Genomic DNA, 16,174 nt, shown 5'->3' on the forward strand with positions numbered 1-16,174 from the left:
GTTGAGAACAGAGCATCATATGACTTTGTTGCAAAGGCCATTAGCTTGAAAAACAACCCCACATATATTTCTAGAAAACTATCCAGTATGCTTCTGGAATGGACAACAAATAGCAAGACACCCATCAATCTCAAGTATATTTTATTCAGAGTGTAGTAACCTAGACTACCAAAATTAGAACTCACAATTTGTTCAAAGTGTGGTACGTCTAGTAATATCTCTACTGAAAACTGGTATTCCACCACATGTCATGTTCAAAAACATCTTATTGAACTTGAGTAGGCTTGAAGGCACCAAAGATCAGATGGTTGGTCTAGAGACGTAGACAGAGTAGACATTTCTAGTTACAATTGGAGAAAAAGGAGATTTGGGAAAGGAGGAAGCAGGGACATCCGAGCCTCCTACCAAGAAGCAAAAACTCACTCAAAACTTTTGGGATTAGATTATCACTCACAATTGTTGATGAGAAAAAATCAGAGCTAGCCTCTGAACAAGCTCTTGGTACTGTAGTGGCAACTGCCATTGTCTTGCGTGGCACAACCCCAAACACTACAATGAACTATAGAAAAGTCAAGAGCAGACAATACGACTGAAAAATCCACCGTAGTAACCTCTACAATCATCAAAACCACAATCAAGAGATTACAAGCACCTTAATAGAATAGATTGGTGGGGAGTTTGGTGATGGACTCATTGCACAAGTTACCAATACCTTACAATGTCCTTGTGCTCACTCATAGAATAGAAAGGAAAAATAAAGAGACAATAAAGATGGTGTGTAGCTACCATCTAGACGGGGTGGAATACTATTGTCAATGCCATCGAGAAGATGATGAAAGCACAAAGCTTAGTCAAGCAATCTAATATCACCCATATGGAAAAGGAGCATGAGGAGAGATAATAAAAGTAGATGCTCAAAGAAAGGAAATTCTTTCCCTTCTAATTCAAGAAGAATGTCAGAGGGAGAAGAATGTAAAGAATATTAAGGAGCTCTAGCAACAAATGGACCAGTTGAAGTTGAAAAATTCAAGTCTTAATGATGATAATGGAAGTTGACAAAGGAGATGGTTGCACAAAGGGTGCAACTGGACTAGAAGATTGTAGCCCTTAGTAGTCTAAAAGAAATGTGCAATGTTCTAAAGCACTCCATCTTAGACAAAGATCTATATTAGTCTTTGGTGGATATTTGATACTTAAGGAAACCTATCTTGAGGATCTGCAAAACCTAGTAAGCACCATAAATATTATCTAGAGGAAAGAGCTCCATTTACACCAGTACTACAATCAACCAAGCCCTTATTGAGCACCTTGCTACAATGAATGTGGAAGAGGATGCATATGATGAAGAGGACAAAGAAAAATATCAAGAGTGGATCATAAGATGCTTTGGGAAAACCCCATCCACCTCCAACTCCCTGATCTGATTAGAGAAGCACTCAACCCAATTTAGGCCAGGGAAAGTCCATTGGACTAGCCATCTAATAAACCAAAAAGCCAGACTAAGGAATGGCACGGTGAAGTGCCACCATATCAACCACCATAAGTCCATCAGTAGTAGCAGACGATGATCACTTGAAAGGACAAGGGAAAGTTCTATTCATAGAGCTAGATTTAGAGAATCGCTCAAGCTTTTATAATCAAATTTTAAGTCTCAAAAAGAGTCTACATCGAGAGAGAGCTCTCAAGATTTGGACTTTTCTATAGGATGATGATGTCTATTTGGATATGAAGAGGTTTCAAATGTTGTATGTTGGGGCTAAGTGCATGATTCAGCAAAGTAAGATTATAAGTTACCATGAATTGGAAACTTGCAGAATACCACCACATCCCTATTCCATTCAAGAGTTTATGCTAACACAAGATTATGTATTGATGAACCCCCAAACTCAAATGCAAGATATAAAACATGAGATGAAGGCTTTACTGGTGAAAATGCAGATCGCCAAAAAACTGCTAGACCATAAGGTCACTATTCTTCCACACAACACATCCAATAGTCAGGGATCAAGAACCTAGATGACCCTTTGGGAATAGGAGAATGCTCTAAAAAGCCTATTTCATTTGGTCAAAATTCTGAGGAAGATGATGTCATAGGAAAATCACTTATGTATGCCATACCTATGAAGTATGAGGATTTATCTCATTTTTATGTAGCCCTTTATCCTAAGTACAACAAATTGGCTGATTAGATTTTATATATCAAAATTGTCAATCAGATCTGAGAGTGGTATGAGCTAAGCAAGGCGCTTTGGGTAGCTTGGAAGAATGTACTAAATGAGATAGAGCAAAAGACCATTGTATCCAAATTGATAGATGGTCTAGTAAATTTTGAAGGAATGATGACTCAGTGGAGAAGCCACATCAGTCTATTGATCAAGTATACGAATGAGTTATTACAACTATCAGTCAAGGCTTCCAAGATCCTTGAGAAAGAATTGGCCAACAATCCAACTCTAATTTACAGTTGAAAGAGTTGGCTGAGGTTCTCTCTGAAGCTTGGATGGATAAAGGCCAACCAACCAAATCTAGTAGATTGAATCATAAGATGGTTTGGGCAAGGCTCACAAAAGGAAAGCAAACTCTTTATATGACCTCAACACCAAGGCCTAGGATGGTCTTACACACTACAAAGTTGAGACGCTGACAAAGCGCAAAGAGCAATTGGAGTAGGAAGCTATATATAGAATTATCCTGAAGGAGAACACTCCTTCAATGCTCTAGGTCATGTCTAGCCAAAATTCCTTCAGATACTACCACGGACAGTCTAGAAGGCCACTCTAAAGAAGGCTCCAGATAAAAGAAAGTGCAAATTCTAACATCAACGCACAATGTGGAATTTTGGAATGTGCCAAAATTCAAAGAAAGGGGAGGAGGATGTAGATAGTAAGAACTAGCCCTATAGAAGTGTCAGTACATATTTTGATTACCTATACCGCTACTAATTATCGGGCAATAATTTTAAATGCACAATTGGTCAAAACCCAGTAAGAATAGGACCAGCTACTTTTATTTTGTGTTGTTTGTCCCTTGTTGGTCCTTTGTAGGTCTCTTTGTAGTTGCTTGTATGTTTGTCGAGATGCTACTATAGTGTCAATTAAGCTCTATTGTAATCCAACACTCAATGCTCATTCAAATGTACTTCTAGCTTTGACATATGAATATATCAATTTGAGTATCTGGTTGTCTAACATCCGACTCTATTCTTTTAGTTTAGTTGTCTATTGGGTTTCCTTATGTTCATTTGAGCTTTGATTTTGTTCAGTCTATCTAATCTGATATGACATTTGACTCTAAAGTCTAGCATGGAATAGTTTTCAAGTGACCAGCTCATTCCACATAGCACGTGCTCTCTTTCCCCCTTGAGTCGAGGTTCTGCGGTTGCAATGGATGCCTCACAATTGCCTCATTATTCTCACATGAAAATCCATACAAAAGTCCATCTACAAGTTAATTGCTATGCTTGCGGCCCAATATTTGCCCAAATAAAATTGGTTGTTAAAAATTTACAAGAGGATCTTGACCTTCTTTGAGCTTTGTTATTTCATTGGTATGTGCAACTAGAAATCATGAACTAGGCTTAGTACTTAAATTGGTGAACAAGAGACATAATGCCCATGCATGTACACCTACCAGAATAGTTTGCATCTAGTCTAATTCAACAACTATACATACACGCATTTGTAAAAGTAAGGGTGTACACACTTTCAAATTGTTTCATGAAAATGATGTTACATTTTTTTTGCTTGCAATTAAGGAAGTTGACATTTTATGCATGACTAACTTGCTTACCACTGTTGTGTGGCTCTTTGCATGCAAATATTACTAATCAAACTTGTATATAGCAATCGTCCTTAGGAAATTCTTGGAAAGTATTGTTTTATTGGCTTTTATACCTTAGCCAAGGTTTAAGAAATAAAGGCTTTGACTCAAACTGATGATAGTGTCGGGCTGGAGATCACATCTAAGCAATAGATAATTACAATGTGGAAGTTGGTGGCTTGAATTACCAATTTACAACATTTGGGCTCAAGGTGATAGCAATGGTTATCCAAAGTTTGGACATTCACCTAGAAATGCTTCTAGGAAACATGCCATCCTATAAATGTCACACTGATAACTTTATTGTCACTCACTCTGTATTTTCCCTATCATGCTTGATAGCACTTTATTCTTTTGGTATTCTATAAAGAGGGCTTCAACCCACATCATCATACTTTTGTCAAATTCATGTTGTATTTGTCCTTTCATGCTTGATATCACTTTATACTTTTGGTATTCTCTAAAGAGGGCTTCATCCACATCATCATACTTTTGTCAAATTCAACGTATGGTATGACCTTGCTTAAAAACTTGTGTGGGCTGAAATCTAAATTCATCTAGTAAAATTGCACACAAAATTGTTTGTAGTCTCATATAACATACTTAACTTGCTAAAGATGTGCGTGTTTTGTGCAAAAGTTTGTATATATATAAAATACCTAGCTAAAGAAAATGTCTCTCAAGAAAGACTATTTTTTTTTCTTTACTATTTTGTATTTGTCAATAATTTCTCTACCAAGTTGATGCAATAACAAGATGGTCAAATATCATGCAAGAAAATATAAACCACAATAGTGAATGCTAGAGAAAGAGTTGGCTAGTTTTGATAGAATAAGAACTCCTTGTTTAATTGTGTTGATGCAGTCCATGGCAGCAATCCATGGTAAGAAAGTGTTAGCTAGTTTTGATAGAATAAGTACTCCTTGTTTAATTTTGTTGATGCACAATCCATGGTAGCAATCTATATCACTGCATGGAAAGCGAAAGCAATTGAGTATGGTTTGAAGCACACTTTACAAGGGCTAAGCTTGCCATAATGTTCGCAAGCTACTTACATGCTTAGGAAAGATCTGTAGTTCCTCTTTCCATTTACATGCATATGCATATGAAAGACCTAATTCCTCTTGCTATTGCATTCACTTATCTTCTCAACAAGCACAAGAAATAACTCTAATGATTACATACCAGTATGAGATTAGAGGAGTTATTCAATCATAATGTGGCCTTGCCATGGAGAAATTGGAGGTCAGATATGCATGTCGCTAGTGTCATAGAGAATATATGATGTTCTTTCAATGTATTCTCTTGGATTTCTTTCATACTAGGATATGCCTAGAATGGGTAAGCCCAACAAGAACCTTGACTATTTGAACAAACATAGCATGATGGAAACCCTTAACCTCTTGCCACCTATTAGTTAACTTTTCAACTTCCAATCATGAAGATATTGTGAATGTAGACTATTATTTATTCAAACCTCTCTAAATAAAATCCAAAAGCTATCAAGAGTCACATAATTCTTCTAGCACAAAATAAAAATCAAACAACTCTATCCGAATACTCTTCCTTTAGTTTTTTCATGTAAGATGTCCTCTTCGGGCACTTATTTCTAAATATTCCCATAGGAAAAAAACATTTGATTATAACAGGAGGCCATCATGAAAGGTGATAGATGTTTTATATGCTCAATCATAAGTGCTTTTTGGCCACACCTACGCACCGGTATCATTGCATGTCTCATCATACAATAGATCTCCATGATAGGCTTACTAGCTACCAAGTAGGCCAAAAAATTCATGCCCATGTTCATCATACTACCCACCTTGACCTTCACATTTCATTTGTATCACAAAATTTGGTTCGAGCCCGCCTTGCACAAGTATCCATTTGTGGAGATGAGTAACAAATGATCAAGCCCATCTATCTTCTTTGAGATAGGGCACACATTCAAATTAGGTTTTGATCTTGGTACCCTTTATTGTGTCACAAAACAATGGCTAAGGACACATGGAGAGGGCGATAGAGCCAAAATTAAACATGAAGAACTATTTGCAAGACACATACATGCATCTAGTTTTCAAGGAAGCAACGCAAGGAGATGCAAGCTAATGAAAAAGACGTCAAAGACCTGCCTTTGTTTGGTATGAATAATGCATCCTTCAACAATGATATCCAACCCCAACATCAAGTGCACCTAGTGAAACAAACATGAAAATGAAATATCATTAATGTGTGTGTGTGTGTGTGTGTGTGAGAGAGAGAGAGAGAGAGAGAGAGAGAGAGAGAGAGAGAGAGAGAGAGAGAGAGAGAGAGAGAGAGAGAGAGAAGAAGAAGAAGAAGAAGAAGAAGAAGAAGAAGAAGAAGAGAGTTTTAACCTCGTAGGAAACTATCCCAAGAGACCTTAAACATCTAGCCGACAAGGTGAACTCAAGACCTATTATTCAAGAGGGAAATGGCATAACCAATCTACCACACTTGGGTGATAGAAATGTTATACTATCTTCATCTTTTTATTAGCACAACACACACACACACACACACACACACACAAAAACATTTAAACATGACAATTTATTTTTACCCTTAGTAGATGAGAGCTTTCTATCTCATTCCAAATTTTTGGTTGGAATCCCTATCATGTATTTTCATTATGAGTACCCTTGACAAGGATTTGCAGCCCATACCCATTTTCATTCTTGTTCCATGGACCTGGACTCAGACTCATTATGCATGTTATAATTGACCCACTCATTCCAAACAAAAGAGTTGGTGCTCTTGGGCACCAAACTTGGTCAAGTACACATTTATATGTTTAGTGGTGTATCAACTATAAATGGATAAGGTACCAATTACCAAATCCCCGAGCAATCAATATAGGTTATGCTAATTTACATGAGTGGTTGGTCGAAGATAACCTTCTTGCTACCATTGGACTGAACCCTTTCATACAAGACTCTAGTTATGGAGTGATAACCCTCTATAGAATCCTATGTAACCCTCTATGGAGTAGTAACCCTCTATAGAATCTGCTTACTCGCCAACTCTGTCTCTGTGTTCACATGTAAATACCACACATTGCAGGCTTAGGCACCCTGGAGTTAATAAATCAATTCACACACACACACACACACACACACACACACACACACACACACACACACACACACACACACACACACACACACACACACACACACACACACACACACACACACACACACACACTACCACTTTTGACTATGGTTCTCTTGCTACAATTGAACTATGATCTCCTACTATCCTTTTGGCATAACTCATGGTGTTGAAATCAAGTATGAACACTTTCTATACATCCCATAGGGGGCACATACTCATGGCTAAGGCCTGCACAGTGTTGTAACACATGGACATGCATGTGAAGAACACAACTCTCTTTAAAAATAGGTAACTTGCACATGCTAGTGGTAGCTAAACTCTTTAACTTCCTTCACATGCGACCATAAAGATAAGTCGTGATTTTTGTTGAGTATCCAATGCCATAAATTACTCGTTCCTCAGTAGCTTTCCTTCTTGCTCTCTATTTCTCTCACACATGCATACACATACATGCTCTCTTGTGCTGGAGATGTCATAGGTGAGCGTGTGCTATCCCACACACACAAAAACACACATACACCCTCTCGAGTTCTGGCCGCATGAGTCTGAAACACATCTCTCTCTCTCTCTCTCTCTCTCTCTCATGCGCAATCATGTTGGCTTCCTTATTCACGGATCTGGATGTAACAACAAAGCTACACACAGAATCATTCATCATGATGGTAATCCATCTAAAGTCCCCCTTATGCTTATCATGATTTACACTTAGTACCATGCCTACCTGATGGCTCACGCAAGATTCCTTCTCTACTCTTGCCTCCTTTGCCACACACACACATACAGAAGAACAACATAATGCGCATCTACTACAGTGCAGATCTACATCCAGCTTCTATCGCCTACACATCGGAGATAATTTCGGAAAGAAAAAATGACCTACAAGTAGGTGCATCTGCACCTATTCATTGTATTTGAGTTTTTAATCTTCTAATGCATTTTAGGTATATGATATGTTGGATCTGTAACAAAAAACAAAGCTAATTCTATAGCATATATGAAAGTATATACATTATAGACATTGAGGACTAGTAAAAGATACTCAAAACATCTACCTAACAACATGGCTTTGGTAGACCAGAAGTGGGATCCTTTAGCACTGATAATTACCTATATTGTGAATTAATTTGGTCGATGAACGCTTGTAAGAAGGATGTCAACTACGGGGTTTGGATTTCTTAAACTAATTTCATGTTTAAATTGATAATACAAATTGATGGTAGATGACCATAAAGTCTTCATGCTGGATTTTACTCGTGTTCTGGTGCCGACTACCTCCTGTGAGGGTCTATCAAGAGATGGCAGCCTATGGATTTTTTGTAACTGTCGGAATACAAACAAATTGCTGCTTAAATTTTTGAAATGTTGAGACACATGTACGATAAAAAAAGAAAAAAAGATGGAATGTATGATTCAAAGGCCCATTGCATGACATACAAGTTTGCTTATACATAGAAAGTAATTGGTTTGTGTGAAGATAACTTGTAAATTAACACACATGCACTTTGATAGAATATGAATTGTTATCATTGTCCAAGTTTTGATGGTCCATCTCTATCTTGAAGACACACATTTGAGTTTGGTGAGCAGCATGTGGGTGGAGGTTGTATCTTGAGCCGCATGTTGGTTTTCTCAATAATGACATGCTTCTTATGATGATTTTACAGATGGACTTCTACGTTCGCCTCATAATAAGGTTTGATATACATTAGCAAAGATAACTCTAGTAGTCTTGAATTTTATGATTGCTATTCTGTTCAAATTTCTTAAATTTACTTCATACTCTTTTATGATAATATAAAAAAATTAATTGTAAGAGTACTTTTTAGCAAGAGGTTATGGCTTGAGTTGGACAAAGCAAGGGATAATTGGTTTTGACTCTTTCTTTACTTTATAAAAATTTAGCTAGTTTTCTCTTGATAAGGATAGCCTTAATCCTCAAGTGATGGTCTCTTTGGAGATGACCATCATTGGATTTTTGGAAATTTTTTTCGAAATACAAACAAAATGCTGTCCAATCTTTTCCAAACAGAAATATATATAATTACTAATAAAGGTCCTTGACCCTTGCTTAGTGGGGAGTTTCTTTTTATTTTGATACAGGTAACAATAGAAAAAGGTTGTTTACAATCCATGTAACGCTAGTGGTTTTGGTGTATATGATTACTTTTGTAAACATTATTTACTTGATCTCTGCTTTGTTGTGAGTTTCTTTGTAATTTTTGACACCGATAACAAGGGGAAGGGGTCATTAACACTTGTCTTCCCAAGTAATGCCAGTTCTAATGGGCTTGTGTTTCTTGGATGGTGGCAGGTAAGAGGTTCCTTCCTTGGGATTACGAAGGGAACTGCAGTAATAGTCGGAGATCATCCAGTGTTTGGTTTTTTCTTTTGTACTTGTAAACACTTCTTTGATAAGTATATATATGCAATACATCCATTCTAAATGTTGTCATTTGTACAATCTTGTCTTTGTCATTTTTGCTTACTATAAAGATGTATTTTTATGTATTTATGTAACCCTTGTCTGGTCTCTAGTCCCATTGTATGTTTCAATAGTTTGTTAAATCAAACTATTGTTAGATAATCAATCATAAACAAACACACACACACACACACACACACACACACACCCACACCCACACCCACACACTCTCGAGAAGAAGAGAGTTCTAACATCGTAGGAAACTATCCCAAGTGGCCTTAAAGATCTAGCCGATGAGGAGTTGAACTCAAGGCCTGTTATGTGAGAGAGAGAGAGAGAGAGAGAGAGAGAGAGAGAGAGAGAGAGAGAGAGAGAGAGAGAGAGAGAGAGAGAGAGAGGAATTGAAGAGATAGAGAGACAAGGAAAAAAGAGAAAAAGAGAGACAGTGAGAGAGATATTTAGATAGAGAAAAGATATTGCATCTTGAAGATGTTTGTGAGATATAAGCTCCAAGGTTACATGAAAAGGTGAAGGTGTATACAAATGTCATTGCAATGTGTCAATGTTGAATCCAATCAAGAATTTATAGCATATGATGGGACGCTTGTGAGTACGAGGTAACCATGCAATACACAAAACTACCAATCAAGGAGAGGCAACACGCTTATCCTCTATATTACAACCCCCCCCCCCCCCCCCCCCCACACACACACACACACACACACACACACACACACACACACACACACACCAAACTTGCTGCCATTTCTTCCTCTGAGATGCACCCTTCCCACAAGCCCTCCCTTAGCTCTATCTGGCAATAATTGATAGCTAAGTGGCACAAAAAACTCTACACTTTGGAACAATAGTAGCTTTGACACAACACAACCTTCTTCGATATGGAATCAACATTATCTTTATCACACAAGAAATCCTCCAACACACACACACACACGCACGCACATAGCACATCCATCTCACATTCCATCTCAAGGAGAGTCAATCATTGTCAAAGATTTTATGTAATGATGGTTAAGACTGTTTGGGCAATGATAAAAAGACACCATGAAGATCTTTGCATGATGTAAGCTTCAAGTTCCAAAAGGCCTATGTTGTGTGTCACATCATTGAGCTACTCTACTCTCCATTGATATGTGATGTTAACGTATTTAGGTCTCTCACACGCATTCACACACACAAACACACACGTCCACCCTCGGCACTAAGTACACCCAGCCTTTAATGAGTGTTGGCAATGGGATCAAGGGATGGGAAGTGGGCGCATGGGTATCGGGGGGATCTGGGGCGTCCACCTTGGTAAAAATTAAACCCGGACGGCGTGCTGGCTTGACAATCCACCTCACCAAAGACTAAACACGGACAGGCATGCCCACGTTGTGGGATTTGGGAGGTAAACATGGATTTTTGTCATTTTGCATGCATGCATGAGGGAGTGGCATGGGGGGACACCAAAGCTACCACAATGATGTGCAAAGTATAGCCCGCGAGACATGTAGGCTGTTGGGGATCAACAGGCGTTCATGAGGGATGTTTGTGTTCAAGCCAAGGTTGGTAAGTGCTACATTCTGACGTGCTAAACAAAGGGGGGGAAGGCACACTTGTTTGTGATAGCTTCCCGGTATGCATATGCTACTACTTGTGGATCAATGAATGCATCTCCTCTTTCTCTTTTTCCAAACACACACAACGCACACACATGAATATGAATGTTCCACACACACACACACACACACACACACACACAGAAATGTAATAGGTAATGCATCCCCCCCACACACACTCATGAATATGAATGCATTGTTGTGCTAATGGTTGTGTTCCTAGCAGTAAGCACCCCTATAAATGGGGCAATCACCCAAAAAAAATCTTGGCAAGAGTACTCATGTGGGAGCTACTTCCTCTCGCATGACACGAGCCATGACATGAGCCAACTCCATGCTTCTTAGAGGTTTAACTGAGAGGAGGGGTAATCCAGGGGATGCAACGAGCCAGGTAGAGGGATACATCCCTGAGCATGTGGATGGTGTCAATGAGGCTCATGAAGAGTTGTTTCCCTCTCAAGAGGAGAGATTCAACAACCCCCCCATGTGTCCTGGTTAAAAATGGCCAGCATCTCAGGTGAGAAGAAGCCCACGGATGGTCATGCATAATCCGCCCACACCTCCTAGCCTCAACAACTACCCATGCAAGAAGATGGCTAGTTTAAGCGTTATTAATTCCTCCTACAACAAAGAGTTAAGCGATGGTTCTAATGGCATACAAGAGAAATCATAGGCAAAGAAGAAAGAGGCAACAAACATTGATCCTTGCAAATTCCATGTAGAGATTGAGCTCCTTGATGGAAGACTAGCATACCATTGTCGTGCAAGTGAGGATTGCCCCTCGTGCTCGGCCTTCATATTCAAGATATTGAGAATGATGACTCACCTCAAGGAGTCTCATGGTATTGACATAGAGATTCCAAAGCGTCCTAGAGGTCGACCCTTGCACAAAGAGGCGGAGAGAAGAGCTAATTTGTAATGAGATGCACTTTACCTTTTAGGATTATGTTCTTACTTCTCCATCCAAGAAGAAGCTACCAATTTCGGGGAGGTAAGACTTCCAACAAGCCTATTGATGTAGGATCACATGATGACTTCTCTTATATGGCCCTTGAATTCTATGTCTCATATGGACACTTGCGCCTAAGAAGGGAAACAAAATCTGCCCGTTGTCTATGACACGGAGCAACCAAGCACTTTATAGGTATGATTTAAATAGAGACATCTTTAGATTTTTTGGCTTTCTTGTGCATGAAAATCATTACATTGCTGGCTGTGACCTATTTGCACTAGATTCTCTTCACATATACCCATCAGATTCAACTCCATTCAATTTGGCATACACGTGGACATGGATGATGAGGTGTTGCGATTCATACTACTTAATGAAGCCTCAACAAAGAAAATGAATTTATTTACAATGTAATCTTTTGATGTTGATCCTTTCTTGTGTCTATGTAAAAGTACAAGGATTTAGAAGCATAACTTGTGTTTCTTAATAGGTGGATTGAGCACACTATAGCACCACCGGATGTGCTAAATCAAGTTATGTTTGTTGATGCCATGTGGGTTCCAATGGCAGAAGCAAGTCTAGGCAAGCATGATGGCATACATGTTATGCAAAACTTCTTTGGGGAGAAGGATATAAACCATTTTGTGCTAACCATTTTTTCGATTGTTATAAGGTCATGCAATACAGATGCACATATGTTACATTTACCTAATGTGAGCAATGCCCAAAAATTTGCCTTCTTGTCTTTTTCGCAGAAAGAATTGTGACTTTATGTGTGATGTACCTTTCCACACATATGAAGATTATGGGTCTAGGTGGAAGAAAGCACCACCTTCTATTTTATGATTCGCTCGGTTGTAGTGCTCCGATGGATGTTATAACGTTCTTTCACATGTATAGCATAATTGTGTATTTGGATTTTGCATGTTAGCTATGTCTTGCACTCTTTCAGATGATTCATGTAGGGCTATCGAGGCGTTGTGCCATGGAGCAAGCAATCTAGTAGTGAAACATGCATTGCTTGATCCATGTAGCGAGTTTGAGATTAAAGTGCTACAAGTATGATTTAGATGTGCTCTTGTGGCTGCTTAAAAACATGGATGCCCCTGTTCATGTCATGGATTTGATGTAGGGCTAACACCAACCGAATGGGATTGACTGTGGGTTCTATGTCACGGCGGCCATTAGATATATAATATCATCTTGCCTTCGAGATAAGAGTAAGGGATGGGTAAGGTGCCATAACTCCTATGTGCTTGTCTAGTTGGTCCATGTCTCTTCTCATTGCTTACTTATTGTAGTGCTTCCATGTGGCTGCTTATTTGTTGCAGGTAAGGAACAAATGGTTTAACCATGATGACATATTGATGCTGAGGAAAAATCTCCATGAATAGTGTCTCAAGGTTGTGGCAGGAGGCTAAAGTTTACTGTTTTGTTTCTTGTTTTGTTGGGAATGCTTGTCAGAAAGTGCATAGGTATAGCCTTGGTATAGGCAAGTTACTTATGAGGCAAAATCTCCATGGATGGTGTCTTGAAGTTGACTAGAAATCTATGTAAATGGTTTTAACTAGCAATCTATGTAAATGGTATTATGAAATTGGGACATGACAATGTGATATTACTATTACCCAATTTTGCTTGACTCTTTACCCAATCTATGTAAATGGTATTGTGAAAAATTGAGACATGACAATGTGATATTACCTAATCTATGTAAACGGTATTATGGTATGACACTTGAGTCTCGAATCTTAGTTTATTGTGAGATCTACGGTGTGTTTAGGTTTATGGCGAGTCCACGTTTATCGCGAGGTCCAAGTGGTGAATAGTAGTGTGATGTGTATAATTATTATGGCAAGGTTTAGGGTGTATTCAACAGGTGTATGGCAAGTGGTATGTATCCAACAGGTTTATGGCAAGTGGTATGCATGAGGCTATTGCCTCTTATGTGTGGCAAAGTGTCAATGAGGTTGTTTTTTACTTTTGTCATTATGGGGTTGAAGTTTGAATGATGATGATGATGAATACTTTAAGAAAGTTTTGCGAGAAAGTTTTGTGAGTGTCACAGATTACACGGTGATTCACTTGGTTAGCTTTGCAAATTGTAAGAGTGTATTTTTTGGAATTGCAGCTGGGTTTATGGCGAGGTTCAAGTTGTTTGTGTTCGTTCAATTACTGCAAGGTTTATGGCAGTTCCAGTTTATGGTGAGGTCGACGAGGTTTGCGAGGTCCATGTTTATGTCCAAGTCCATCTATGTTTTATTTATGTCCAAGTTTTATGGCAAGGTCCGCGGAGTTTATGGAGAGCTCGCTCCAGGCAGGTTTAATGTGAGTCCATTGTTTATGTCTGGGTTTTATGGCAGTCCAGGTTTATTGCGAGCTCAGTCCATGTTTATGTTTTAGGTTTTATGGCAAGGTTGAGGTTTAATGAGAGTCCATGTCTATGTCTGGGTTTATGGCAGTCCAAATTTATCGTGAGCTTGGTCTATGTTTATGTTCAGGTTTTATGACGAGGTCGAGGTTTAATAAGAGTCCATGTCTATGTCTGGGTTTATGGAAGTCCATGTTTATCGCGAGCTCGGTCCATGTTTATGTTCAGGTTTTATGGCGAGGTTGAGGTTTAATGCGAGTCCATGTTCAGGTTTTATGGCGAGGTCGAGGTTTAATGCGAGTCCATGTTTATGTCTGGGTTTATGGCAGTCCAGGTTTATTGCGAGCTTGGTCCATGTTTATGTTCTAGGTTTTATGGTGAGGTCATGTTTATGTATGGGTTTATATGGCAGTCCAGGTTTATTGCGAGCTCGGTCCATGTTTATGTTCTAGGTTTTATGGCGAGGTCGAGGTTTAATGCGAGTATGGCCATGTTTATGTTCCCAATTTTATGGCATGGTCATTTAATGTGAGTCCATGTTTATGTCTGGGTTTATGGAAGTCCAAGTTTATTGCGAGCTCGATCCATGTTTATGTTCTTGATTTTATGGTGAGGTCATGTTTATGTCCGGGTTTGTGGCAGTCCAGGTTTATTGTGATCTTGGTCCCCGGTTTTATGGCAAGGTCATTTAATGCGAGTCTGGTCATGTATATGTTCTCGGTTTTATGGTGAGGTTGAGGTTTAATGCGAGTCTGGTCATGTATATGTTCTCGGTTTTATGGTGAGGTCCATGTTTATGTTTGGGTTTATGACAGCCCAGGTTTGTTGCGAGCTCGGTCCATGGTTATGTTCCAGGATTTATGGCAAGTTCCAATTTATGGCGAGGTCGAGGTTTAATGCGAGTCCATGTTTATGTCTGGGATTATGGAAGGTCGAGGTTTTATGCGAGTCCACATTTATGTCTGGGTTTATGGCAGTCTAGGTTTATTGTGAGCTCAGTCTATCTATATATATATGGTGTTTATGTTCCAAATTTATGGCTCGCTCTGGGTTTACGGCATTTCAAGGTTTAATGCGAGTCCATGTTTATGTCTGGGTTTATGGCAGTCCAAGTTTATGTCTGGGTTATGGCATGCTCTGGTTTATGCCCAGGTTGAGGTTTATTTCTTGGTCCATGTTTTTGTCTGTTTACTATGGTAGTCCACGTTTATTGTGAGGAGCGGAAGGAGAGTCTCTCCTCTAGCTCCTAGGAAGATGATGTTGCTGGTGGTGATGGCAATAGGAGTATGGATAATATATGAGGGGTTCGAGCATGTGTTTGTCACTTTGATTAATTAATAGATTGACTGTAGGGATAAATTTTCTTAGCCTTGATTTGTAAGTCAAAATTTCTACCAAATCCTAATTCAACTAGCAAAACTCAAAACTATACATGCCACTTCAAAAGGAATCAATGGTGGAAGAAAAAATGAGGGGGCGCATCGATTGTGAGTTGTCAGATTGGGTGGCAGAGAGTTGACCCAAGTTTATAAATTTGCTTCAAATTTACAAACCCATTCCATTTCATGTTATTATGTCCAGGTATATATGGCAAATTCCTGTTTATGGCAGTCAAGGTTTATGGCTCGGTCCATATTTATGTTCAGGTTTATGGCAGTCCAGGTTTATGGCTCAGTCCCTATTTATGTTTAGGTCCAGGTTTATTGCAAGGTGTTTATTGGACGTCCAGGTTTTATGGCTTGGGTCCAACTGGGTTTTTTATGGCAGTCCAGGAATAATTATGGCAAGTTCAAGGTTTATTGCGAGGTCTAGGTTTATGGCAAGTTATATTGCATTTTTCTTGAGTTATGCGA

At 39.0% G+C, this 16,174-nt stretch overlaps 1 pseudogene; it reads left to right on the top strand.

Moving 5' to 3' along the window:
* The first annotated feature begins 11,205 nt into the window (after positions 1 to 11,205).
* LOC147434671 (uncharacterized) lies at positions 11,206 to 15,218 on the top strand (annotated as a pseudogene).
* Positions 15,219 to 16,174: the final 956 nt, after the last annotated feature.

This window comes from Adiantum capillus-veneris, chromosome 19 (genome assembly GCF_014529385.1).
Source record: "Adiantum capillus-veneris isolate H3 chromosome 19, ASM1452938v2, whole genome shotgun sequence".
Taxonomy (NCBI): domain Eukaryota; kingdom Viridiplantae; phylum Streptophyta; class Polypodiopsida; order Polypodiales; family Pteridaceae; genus Adiantum; species Adiantum capillus-veneris.